General features: G+C 48.4%; 1 protein-coding gene across 1 annotated transcript in view; it reads left to right on the plus strand.

Annotated features, from left to right (window-relative positions):
* SIPA1L3 (signal induced proliferation associated 1 like 3) overlaps positions 1 to 12,626 on the plus strand; it is a 235,551-nt gene that overhangs the window by 88,772 nt on the left and 134,153 nt on the right. Inside the window, exon 2 of the mRNA XM_082862975.1 lies at positions 6,465 to 6,531. The gene's annotated coding sequence lies outside the window, so the exon portion shown is untranslated. The remainder of the gene's footprint in view (positions 1 to 6,464; positions 6,532 to 12,626) is intronic.

Raw genomic sequence — 12,626 nt, forward strand, 5'->3', positions numbered from 1 at the left:
GGCTGTGCCACCTACTTGGCTGTGGGATCTTGGGTAGGTGCCCCACTCTGTGCAGCAGTTTTCTGGTCTGTTAAAAGTGGGGAATGCTGGTAGACCCGACTCCACAGCGTTGTTACGATGGTTAAATGAGTTGCTAGTTAACTTGAAAACAGTGCCTGGCATGTAGCAAAATCAAAGCAAAAGCCTCATGCTTCAAGCCAGAATGAGAATTTGCAAGGCCACGTGGGTCTGGGAATCCCAGACCCCAGTCAGCTGGGAAGGCGAAGCATGTCACGGAGGTCACCATCTCTTTCTCTTGACAAGAAATTGTCAAACTGTTATGAAGATGTCTGTTCCAGTGTACACTCCCACCTGCAGTGACTTCTCCTTATTCCATAACTTCAGTACGTTTGGCGGTGTCAGGCTCTGATGTTTTGGCCAATCTGCTGTGCATGAGATGGTCATGCATTGATGCTTTTCCTGAGCAGTTTCTCTGCAGGGGTCTGTCGTGTGCCACTGTACCGCAGAGTTACTTGGGCTGGGCTGGAGGCAGGGCAGCCATTAGACCCTCCGGCACAGTGAAGTCCTCAGAGCCCCGTGTTCAGAGCCCATTACCATGATGCTTCCCTTGTGGGAGGGGAGGGGCTGGGGAGAGGACAGAAGGTGAGGATGTAAGACCCTCGTAGTCAGCAGTATAGCCTTAGTCACATTTGTGGACTGAATCAATCAGTGAAAGAACCAGTGCTGAATCGTTAGTGTATGTTATTAATAGAATATAGGTCATAAGAGAAAACATGATTAATTACAAGGTGATCCCAGCAGCTGTCATACAGGATAGTGATTGAGGGCTTAGATTTTCCCAAGGCAAAGTCCTCTCTTCACAAAGCAACGTTTCTTTGTTGGCAGGTGGGTAGAGGCAGTTAAATGAATGGAGATTTTCCTAAGTCACTGTTTCAAAGACAGGATGGGGATGGGTATAATGGGAATCTTCTCTGAATGAAGGACGACTGAACCACTTTATTAGTAGGGGAGTAGGTCCCCGATGCCGCAATGTGAATCTCTGGTAAAGTCTAAAAAGGAGAATGCAACTTGTAGCAGAAGGCCCCTGTGGGCTTGCTTCTCCTTCAGCTCAAATCTGAATGCCTAGATCAGCCACTTAGACACCTGGCCGCCCCCATCACCGCTTGGTCAGGAGGGGTGCATGTGGCCAGGCCCTCTTAGAGGTTGGGTGCCCAGGGGGTGTGTCCTGTTCCAAGACAGAAAGCAGAAGAGAAAGCTGCCGTCTCTGGGCGCGGGGAGAGAAAAGAGCTAGTAGCCCTGGTCCCAGTCTTTGGGGCTATTAATTCTGTGCACTGGAAAAGCGGGTGCCAGCAACAGTCACAGGCTCTGACCAGTCAGATTAGCCACCCCTTCTTCCTTCCTTGGTCTTCGTGGTGAGGTGCGAATGGATGGTCTTTTCCATGTGAGTTGAGATGAAATACGAGGGAAGGAGTGCAGGAACAGGAAGGCCCAGGTGCACGGGCTGAGTCTGCCTTGGGGTCAGGAGAGCAGCGCCCTGGCTGGCTGGCTGGCCCTGCAGAAGCACCTCGCCCGGAGCCATGGCATGCAATAATGCCGGCTTCACAGGATTTCAGCGAGGCTGGAAACCAAGGTCATTAACATGTAAATACTTTGAAATGGGATATAAGCGATTGGTTTTCAGGATGTTGTTTGTGGAGTAATGGAACTTTTGTCAGACACTTCCCTGAAAGCCCATTTTTAAAAACAGAAAAAAGTGGAGCTGCTGTAGGTGAATGGGGGTGCAGAGCCCTGGAGCCTCGCCCGCTACCCCCCTTACCCTCTGCTGTCTCCCCAAGGACCATACTCAGGGGAGTTCAAGGTGAAACCTCCTGGGACTCTAGGGAGGCCTGGCCCTGCCTCCAGCTGGCCCTGGGCCCCAAGCAAGTCATCTCAGCATTCTGAACCTCAGTTTTCTTATCTGTCAAGTGGGCAGATCAGACTAGATTGAAGAGTTCTTCACCCAGTTCCTATGAACAGAGGCTTCAGAGATCTTTGACATCCTTGAAATAGGTGTGTGTGTGTGTGTGTGTGTGTGTGTGTGTGTGTGTGTGTTTCCTGGAGAGACATGCCATAGTTTTGTTTTGTCAGCTTCTCACAAGGATTGTATTCACTGGAACATGAAGGAGCGCTGTATTGATTTCTGAGGTCCCTTCCAGTTCTATCAGTCAGTTATTTCTGTTGTAAATGACAGAATCTCCCCAACTCAAACTGTCTTAAACTGCAAAGGGAAGTTAATGGCTCTGGGACCTGAAATCTCAGAGCTAGCCTGACTGGAGTCTGCACTCAGGTATTCTTGTCAGGAATACACCCTTCACCACTGCTGGATTCTGCTTCTTTCACCTTTGACTTTATTCTTAGGTGTCCCTCCCCTCCCTCAGGTGGCAAAGAAGCCTTCAATAGCCCCTGCCTTACACCCGTTTCTTTCCCCCAGTAATCCAGCAAAATTTCCAGGGCCAACTCTGATTGGCCTTGCTTGGATCATGTGTCTCTCCCAGAGCCAATCACTGTGGCTGAGGGGAGGAACCATCAGGCTACGAGTCAGGGCCAGACCCGCTCTCACTCCCAGGTTCTCTCATCTTGGCTTCTACTTCTTGGTATACACCCTGGGAAGCGAGGTGTGCAGCCCTGTGACTGTGACTTATGTGACAGATGAGCGAGGGCTGTTGCTCTGGTAGGTGCTGGAGTTGCTGAAGCAATTCCAAGGGCATCTTCCCTTCCCAGGTGGTGTAAGAGGGGCTCTGGGATGTCTGGGGTCCTGGCTGACTTCCTGGCGCTGTAGCCTGCCTTTGCTGCCATTTCTACAACCCTTCAGCATCTGCTGCGGCCCCTCCTGTGTATCAGGGACCTCAAACTGATGGACATCACAGCTTCCTCCACTTGACAGGGAGTAGATTCTCAGCTCAGAGGGACGTGGCAGCACTGCACGTCACTGCTAATGTGCCTTTAAAGAGCCATGAACATCACTCTAGAGAAAGAAAGGGGGGAAAATGAGTGGCAGAAAGCAATTTCTGATGCAATTTAAAAGGCAGTGATTACAATTTTACAGGAGCTTTATTGCAGGGGGCTCCTGATCATCCCAGGAATTTTTTTAATGGGAAGTCTGGTGATAAAGGAAAATGTTCTGGGTGCTTCTGGTTCCCTCCTGGCCTGCCAAGCATCTTGAAAATCAAAATTGTTAGTGTTTCATAGACCAGCTTTAGGGATTGCAACTACCCAAGGTGCTGTTTCTGATCTTTCAAAGAGTGTGTGTTTTTCTGTATTTGCTGATTCAATGTATAGTAACTGTTTCTAATTTTATTTTATGCTTTCCTAAGTGGCTTGGTCGTAAGCTCTGGGAATTGTCAAGAACCCTACTCACTTCTTCCCTTCTATGTTAGTTGAGAGTCATTCGGTTGCGTGAACAAATAGAAATTCAGGTCAGCCTGCATTAAGTATAAAAGGAAATGTTTGAACTCACAGCCTGGAACATTCTATGTGTAATGGCTTCAGGGCTGCCAGGACCCTGTTTTCTTCCATCTCTTGGCTGCAGTCCTTTGTTGGTTTTATGGTCAGATAGGCTCTGAGGCAGCTCCACATATATATGCAACCAATTTAGCAGCCCCAGAGATTTCCCCGTAATCCCAGCACATGTCCTGAGACTGTTTAGTGGACCTAATCAGCCTGGCTTTGGTTCCAGGGCCACCCTGAGCCATGTCTGAAGCTGGGGGCGGGGAAGAGGAGATGCGGTGGCTTTATTGGCCAGGCCTGGGTTTTGTGACACCACTCCCTCCCCTACCAACCCATGGATTGGGTCATTCCCACAGGAATTCCATGGGCTGAGTGAGAAAGATGAGGTTCGGAGGGCCGACCTGGAAAGGGAAATGGATGCAGGATGAACCAAAACCACCAATGCTCAGGACCCCTTCCCATACGAAACTCACGAGGATCTGAATCTGCCACACACCCCCTAGTTGTTACATTCCCTGGGCACATGCTCCACCTTTACCCTGTCTCAGGGCTAGCATAGGGGTTCTTAATCTCAGGTCCATGGACCCCTGAAGGGTCCTTGGATGGAATTTAGAGGATTGTGAAGTTGACTGGGAAAAAAATAACATCTTTATTTTCTCTACCATCTAACTAAAATTTAGCATTTCCATTCCTTCTGAACAAGGGCCCAAAACCACGTTGTATCAGCAACGCCTGTGACTTTGTCGCTGCTAGAGATCAGAACGTTTTCCATGGGCTTCCCTGGTGGAGTAGTGGTTGAGAGTCCGCCTGCCGATGCAGGGGACACGGGTTCGTGCCCCAGTCCGGGAAGATCCCACATGCCATGGAGCGGCTGGACCCGTGAGTCATGGCCACTGGACCGGCACATCTGGAGCCTGTGCTCCGCAACGGAAGAGGCCACAACAGTGAGAGGCCCGTGTACCGCAAAAAAAAACAAAAAACAAAAAAACAACGTTTTCCATGTCACATTACAGTTGTTGTAGATATTACAAGGTACTGTTTATACTCATCTCTTTCTAAATTACTATAGTTATTGGACCCACCACTATGATCTCATAATTTAAAGCATTCACAAAGAAGCACAAATATTACTGTATCTCAGGTTAGGTTTTGTTTTACAGATATTTTCTTTCGTTTTTTGTTTGTTTGTTTGTTTTTGCAGTACGCAGACCTCTCACTGTTGTGGCCTCTCCTGTTGCGGAGCACAGGCTCCGGACGCGCAGGCTCAGCGGCCATGGCTCACAGGCCCAGCCGCTCCGTGGCATGTGGGATTTTCCCGGACCGGGGCACGAACCCGCGTCCCCTGCATCGGCAGACGGACTCTCAACCACTGCGCCACCAGGGAAGCCCTGTTTTACAGATACTTTGATATCTGAATATAATCGATTTCCCTTGTAATCTTGTGTATTATTGTATTTTGTACATTTGAACACACAATTCTGAGAAGGAGCCCAAACCCTTCTTCACTAGGCTGTCAACAGGGGTCCCTGGCCTGAGAAAGGTAAAGAACCCCTTTTGGCTTCTCCAGAACCCCTAAGGGCAAGATTATTGAAGCTATCCTGATTCCTGGACTCTGGAAAGTAGGCCAGCTGCTTGCTAGGTTTCCTTCCTCTGAGGTCCCCTGGAGAAGCTGGCTGGCATTTGAGGTCGGCCTTGGCATGTGGATGGCATGTGGACATGGCAGCATTGGGGAAGGATGGGGAGAGGCCTTGCCAGCCTGCAGTTAGCCCTGTCTTCATTGACCACCATGACCATGTGGCCTGGCCAGGTGGTCGGGAGCAGGCACTGGAGGCAGGCTGCCTGGGTTCATCCCACCTGCAGCGTACTTTTGACTGGCTGGGCAGCCTCTAGGGTTACTGGGGGAGCGAAATGAGTCGGCACGTTCTGCTAGGATGGAGCCTGGCACATAGGGAGTGAGAATCATTGTTTAGCGTATAGGAACGTTCTAGGTTGTCCTCTCAGATCTCATCTCCCTGGCTTAGTAAGTGCCTGGCCTAAACCAAAATGTGATGGTGAGCAATGCAGACAGTAGCTTCTTGGCCTGGAGACATTCATTCATCCATGAAATACCCACTCAAATATGCACAACCATACTCAATATCCAAAAACATAAATTAATAATACAAAGTTACTGGGGCTTCCCTGGTGGCGCAGTGGTTGAGAGTCCGCCTGCCGATGCAGGGGACACGGGTTCGTGCCCCGGTCCGGGAAGATCCCACATGCCGCGGAGCGGCTGGGCCCGTGAGCCATGGCCGCTGAGCCTGCGCGTCCGGAGCCTGTGCTCCGCAACGGGAGAGGCCACAACAGTGAGAGGCCCGCGTACTGCCAAAAAAAAAAAAAATTAAAAAAAATAATAATAATACAAAGTTACAAGCCAGTGCTTTTTCTCTGCCACTCCTCTGCTCACAGTTGTCTGAAGGCAATGTCTTTATAATGGGCTTCCATCTGCCCCGTCACCTCCCCGCCCTTATGTCCCTCTCTCTCTCTCTCTCTCTCTCTCTCTCTCCCCCCCCCACCCCCCACCCCCGCCCTCCTGCCTCAGGTCCTGTGCAGTGGCCGTCCCTGTGCCTGGAAGGCTCTTTCCCAGATAGTCACCCAATTCGTGGTCTCCTGTCTTCAGGTCTCTGTCCTAGGCCTCCTCTGACCTCTCTGTGAAGCAGCAGCCCGTTGCTCTCCTCAGCCTACTTAGTCTCCATCAAGGTGCCGCCGCTCCCTGGCTGAGGATTGCGTTTGTTCAGTGTCTCCCTCCCCTGTTGGAGTGTCTGCCCCCTGAGGACAGCGACTTTGTCTTGGTCACGGGTGTACCCTCGGTGCCTGGCACGCAGCAGGCGTTCAATAAATATTTGTTGAGGGAGTGACTTCGTGAATGACAGGTGGAGACTACAGCAGGAAGGCTCATGCTGGCCAAAGATGTAACCTCTTTTTTTTTCTCTCCGTAGATGCACAGTCTTTGACCTCGGCCCTCCTGGGACCCTCAAGGAGCACTAGTGTCCAGAACATACTAAGGTTGAGTACTGAGATTCGTGTGACTTTCATTTGCTTAAGTTTTACGGCTCATACATGTAAGCCTCTTTATTATTTAAAAAATTTTTTGTTTGAAAGAGTGCCAAGGGAAAGATGTGTGACTCCTTCCCTGTCCCTCCCAACACCCACAGTCTGACATCTTCCCTCTGAGGTCACTGCAGCCAGTAGTTGGGTGGGTGTCTGGCTGGACCTTTCTTCCTGCTCGTGAACATTCCTCCTTATCCAAATACACCCTCATTATTTTAATTTCTTACATAGAGAAAAAAGAAGCTGTGCTAGATGACGCTTCTGCAGCATGTTTCCCACTGTCCCCAGTGGTAGTGTATCTTGAAGATCTTCATTCATAGCATCCATCAGTGTATCACAGTCTTTTTTTTTTAACTTTTCAATTTCCATTTTAAATTTTACACAGAGTGGAATTCACGTTTTGGTCTATGGTTCTTTGAGTTTAGGCAAATGCATGCTGTTGTGTGACTGCCACCACAGTTAAGATACAGAATGGCCCCATCACCCCATGTGTGGATGCGCTGTTTATCTATAGGCTAAAAGTATAGTGTAGGTAGTTACACGAAATTAAACTATGTACACATGATAAGTACTTACCTGTAATATAAAGATTTTGAATGTGTTATAATTAGGTTTCTGGGTTTCTTGCTAGTGAGCACCCTCTTTGGTTTCTTTGGCCCCGACCAAGTAAAGAAGGGGGCCTCAGGGTGTGGGGCAGTCCAGGTGGTAGTGGGGCATTCCTAAACGAGGATGCCAACCCTTGTTGGCAGGATGCCACAAGGGGCTTGGGAGAGGGGGTGCTGTCTGATCCTTGAATCACCAAGAGACCCCAGTAGCATGGCAAGTGGGAGAACAGAAGATTCTGGCGTCCAGACTCTGGACGCAGATAGTGGTGTTGGCTGAGTTGCAGGGACCAGTCAGTCGTGTTTGTGAACTGAGTGCATCTAGACAGGGGGACTTCCCCAGAGGTCCATTGGTTAGGACTCTGCACTCTCACTGCCGAGGGCCTGGGTTCGATCCCTGGTCGGGGAACTAAGATCCCGTAAGCCGTGTGGCGTGGCCAAAAACAAAAGTTAAAAAAAAAAAATCTAGACAGTATCCTCTCCCTTGGCTGTTTCTTAGGTCCCTTCATGTTCCTTCATCCTGGCCTAAGGCTCTGCCCGGGTACCTGGAGCTTGTTTGTGGGACAGTCTCTTGGGGCCAGATTTCCATTAAGGGATGTTTCTTGGCACAATTCTGGTTTTTTTAAACATCTTTATTGGAGTATAATTGCTTTACAATGGTGTGTTAGTTTCTGCTTTATAACAAAGTGAGTCAGCTATACATATACATATATCCCCATATCTCCTCCCTCTTGCGTCTCCCTCCCACCCTCCCTATCCCACCCCTCTAGGTGGTCATAAAGCACTGAGCTGATCTCCCTGTGCTATGCGGCTGCTTCCCACTAGCTATCTGTTTTACATTTGGTAGTGTATATATGTCCATGCCACTCTCTCACTTCGTCCTAGCTTACCCTTCCCCCTTCCCGTGTCCTCAAGTCCATTCTCTATGTCTGCATCTTTATTACTGTCCTGCCCCTAGGTTCATCAGAACCTTTTTTTTTTAAGATTCCATATATATGTGTTAGCATACGGTATTTATTTTTCTCTTTCCGACTTACTTCACTCTGTATGACATTCTCTAGGTCCATCCACCTCACTACAAATAACTCAATTTCGTTTCTTTTTATGGCTGAGTAATATTCCATTGTATGTATGTGCCACATCTTCTTTATCCATTCATCTGTCGATGGACACTTAGGTTGCTTCCACGTCCTGGCTATTGTAAATAGAGCTGCAGTGAACATTCTGGTACATGACTCTTTTTGAATTATCGTTTTCTCAGGGTATATGCCCAGCAATGGGATTGCTGGGTCGTATGGTAGTTCTATTTTTGGTATTTTAAGGAACCTCCATACTGTTCTCCATAGTGGCTGTATCAATTTACATTCCCACCAACAGTGCAAGAGGGTTCCCTTTTCTCCACACCCTCTCCAGCATTTACTGTTTGTAGACTTTTTGATGATGGCCATACAATTCTGTATTAACTTCTTTATTTTAAAGGAATTTTAGACTTACAAAAAGTGACAAAAATAGTACAGAGAGTTCACATTATCTACCCTTCACCCAGCATCCCCAAATGCTACCATCTTATACAACTGTAGCACAACTATTAAAACTAGGAAATGAACACTGGTCTAGTACTATGAACTAAGTTATAGACTTCAGTCATACTTCAACTAGTTTTTCTACGATGTCCTTTCTCTTTTCCAAGACCCTGTCCAGGATCCTTACTGCATTTAGTTGTCATGTCTCTTTAATCCTCCTCCAATCCGCACCGGTTCCTCAGTCTTTCCTTGTCTTTTATGACCGTGACACTCTGGAAGAGAGCTGTCCTGTTATTTTGTGGATTGTCTCAGTTTGGCTTTGTCTGATGTTTCCTCATGACAGGGCTGAGCTTATGCATTATTTGGCAGAGGTGAGGGGCCCGCCTCGGTGCACGGCACCAGCGGGTCCACGTGTCTCATCACTGGTGCTGTTAACCTGGATCACTTCATCCAGGTGCTGTCTGCTGGGTTACTCCACTGCCCAGTAACTGGTTTTTCCCTTTGCAATTGATAGTTATCTCGGGGGAGGTGCTCTGAGACTACACTTGTTTCTCCTTGAACTTGCACCTGCTCGTTTTGGCATGCATTGGTAGGGCGAATCTTGCCTGCAACAGTTATCACTGTGGTATCTCCCTAATGGTGAATTTTGTGCGTCCCTCATTTCTTCTACATTTATGAGTTGTCCACATAATTGGTTCTGTTAAGGGAGACCTGTCCCTTCTCCCTCATTTATTTCAGTTATTCGGTTATTAGCATATATCTGTGTGGCGTCATAGATACTCATTTTAATCTAGCTCGTCCCTTTTTAATGCGGTAAAAGGTTCCAGTTTCTGAGTGAATTCCTAGTATTGCCTCTTAAACCGCAGGAGGACCGGCGTCATTCCTACATGGTAACGAGCGCCTTAGGGACTGGAAAGCAGGAGACAGGGTTTCATTTGTTCCTTCATTCATTTCTTTCCTTCACTCAACAAAGGCCTCTGAGCACCTACTGTTATGGTCCAGGCGCTGGGGATTCAGGAATGAACAAAACAAACACAATCTTTTCCCTACAGGAACTGACATCCTACTGGAGGATAAAACAATAAGCAGACAAACGAGTAAATGTGGGGATAAGTACTACAGGGATCAGTAAAGCAGGAAAGAGGACTGACTGGGAGCAACAGTGATTTGATTTTATTTTAATTTTTATTTTTTTTGGCCACACCGTGCGGCATGTGGGATCTTAGTTCCCCAACCAGGGATCGAACCTATGCCCCCGGCATTGGGAGCACGGAGTCTTAACCAATGGATCACCAGGGAAGTCCAAGGGGGTGATTTTAGACCAGGTGATCCAGGAAGGCCTCTCTGAGGAGGCCCTGAAGGGAAGGAACAAGGCAGGACCCCGACCTAATTCTTCCATCTGCCAGCCAGGAGAGCTAAATGAATTCTCTCACTTCTGAACAGGGTTTCAGGAATTGTGGCAAACAGGAAAACGTTTGTTTTTTACCTGTTACCTCTCTGAGGGGCAGCCCCTACTGAGCACTAGCCCATTTGTTGCCCTGGGGAAATGCCAAGTCTTCCCAGATCTGCTGATTTTTTTTCCCCAATAGAAGACAGAAATGAGGAATTCTTGCTTGTCCATCGAACCCAAATTATGCTACATCAGCTACCTTTCAGGGATATGTGGATGAATATCTTTTGTTCAATTTCACTGTATTTATTTATTTACTTATTTATCTATTTATTTATTTTAAATATTTATTTATTGGGCTGTGCCAGGTCTTAGTTGCGGCATGCACGATCTAGTTCCCCAGGCAGGGATCGAACCCAGGCCCCCTGCATTGGAAGCGTGGAGTCTTAGCCACTGGACCACCAGGGAATTCCCTCATTGTATTTATTCATTAAGTTACCTTTGGAACAAAAGATACCAGTTTTTTGTTTTGGTAGGAATGTAGATTTTGTTTTACATATATGTATATATATTCAAGTTTAAAAGTGAGTTGATTTAAAGGAACTATTAAGTAAGTAATTGTACAGCTGGGACATAGATGCAGTTGAAAAGGAAGGGTGAAGCACAGCTAGTGAGGCTTGGTAAACGCTGTCCTGTCTTGACCTTCCTTCCACTCTTTCTCCTCTGGATCAGGGGTTCTCAGCCGGGGACCTGAACTGAGGCTGGCAAACCATGACCATGGACATGTGCCCTGAGCCATTTGTGTCATGATGGGTGTATCAGCCAGGAATGCTTTCAGCGGCAAAAACAGAAAACCCAGCTCACAGCAGCTTAAACAAATGAGGCTCAATTTCTCTCCCATAACAACAAACCCAGAGGTACTTGGCTGCCGATGTCAGTTCAGAGGCCGAGGGACGTCCGGGCTGGGGCCTCCTTGATTCCCTTGGCCTTTCCCTCATGGTTGCAAGGTTGCTGCTTGCAGCTACAACTGGAACAAGGAAGGGGGAGAGTCAACTCCAAGCAGTGTGGTTTTCTTTCAGTTCTGAACCACTTCAGCAATCCCAGAATCCCCCTCCCCAGAAGATTCCACTTACATCTCATTGACCAGAAATGGGTCACATAGCCTCTCCCTATTCCAAGGAAGGTGAGAAATGTTGTTTGGCTTTTCAGCCTCTCCTGAGGAGGAAGCCAGAGAAAAAGGGAACTGAGAGTGTCAGTTGGGTTATCCAGCCAACAGTGTCTGGCTCCACAGGGGAACAAAAACAACAATAATGAACATTAATGGGTGCAGACTCTATGCTGAGCCCTGCTGTAAGCACTTTACGTACATGATCTCATTCAGTCCTTCCACCCACCCTATGATGTCACTGCTGTGATCTCTCCATAGTAATGACTTGGAAACTGAGGCAGAGAGTGGTGACGCCCTTTATCAAGCAGAGGAGCCAGGGTGGGAACCTTTGCAGTGTCTCCAGAGCCCTCGCTCTTGGCCACTACACTTTGTCGCTTTGTAAGAAGTCCTGGGGTCCCAGACTGCTAGCTATCTGACCTCAGTTTAAATTCATCTAGGAAGGGAGGGACGGGGCAGCATATTTTGCTTTAGGGAAGTTTTGATCATTAAAAAGCTTCCTCGTGAATCACATCCGTTCTGTGTAACTGTCTCTCACTGGTTCTGGTCCAGTCCTGATGAAGGGCACCAGCCACACATCTTCCTCCTGGCAGCCCTTGGTGGCTTGCAGATGGCAGAGTCTTCTCCTGGTCTCCTTTTCCAAACACACTGTACCTGTGCTTTTAACTCTTCTTCCCAGAATGACGCTTCCAGCCTTCTTTCCTTTCTTGGGGTTCTGCTGGTTGATTCAACACACATTTACTATGCGCCCCCTCGGTGCCCATCCCTGTAGTGTAGTGGTGTGGGTGAGACGGCCTCATGGCTGAGCGGACCCTGTACTTGGGGGGCTCCTCGTCCAGGGAGGGAGCAGGCCCTCAGACAGTGACAGCCCAGGGTGGTCAGGGCTGTATGCGGGAACCCCAGGGGCTGATGAGAGCCCACAGGAAGTGCCCAGGCAAGCCTGGGGGTCAGGGAGGTCTCCTGGAAGCAGCTTTGGGCTTTGAAGGAAGAATAGAGATTTGTCAAGGAGCAATTTCCCCCCTCTTCTCCACCTCCCCTTTCTTCAGTGAAACTCTTTCACTGCAGCTCTCCTTGCTGAATCTCCACCCCCTTCCTCTGTAAGATGAAGGGTTTGGACTTGGGTTTCCATCCGTCCATCCAGCAAACATATCCCATTTGAGCACTAGGCTTACAGGGATACCCTCTTGGATAGAGAGTATTTGGGGAAAGCTCTGTCATGAGAGTCATGAGAGTCCTATGAGGGAAAGCCACAGGGCCATGGGAACTCTGAGGAGACACCTGACACTGGCTTGGGGCTTCAGGGCCAGCTTCTTGAAGGCTGCGAAATCAATCACAATGGGCTGGCACAGTGGCCGAGAGCACAGAGTCCA

The sequence above is a fragment of the Leucopleurus acutus genome, assembly GCF_964270905.1.
Source record: "Leucopleurus acutus genome assembly, chromosome: 20".
Classification (NCBI taxonomy): Eukaryota; Metazoa; Chordata; class Mammalia; order Artiodactyla; family Delphinidae; genus Leucopleurus; species Leucopleurus acutus.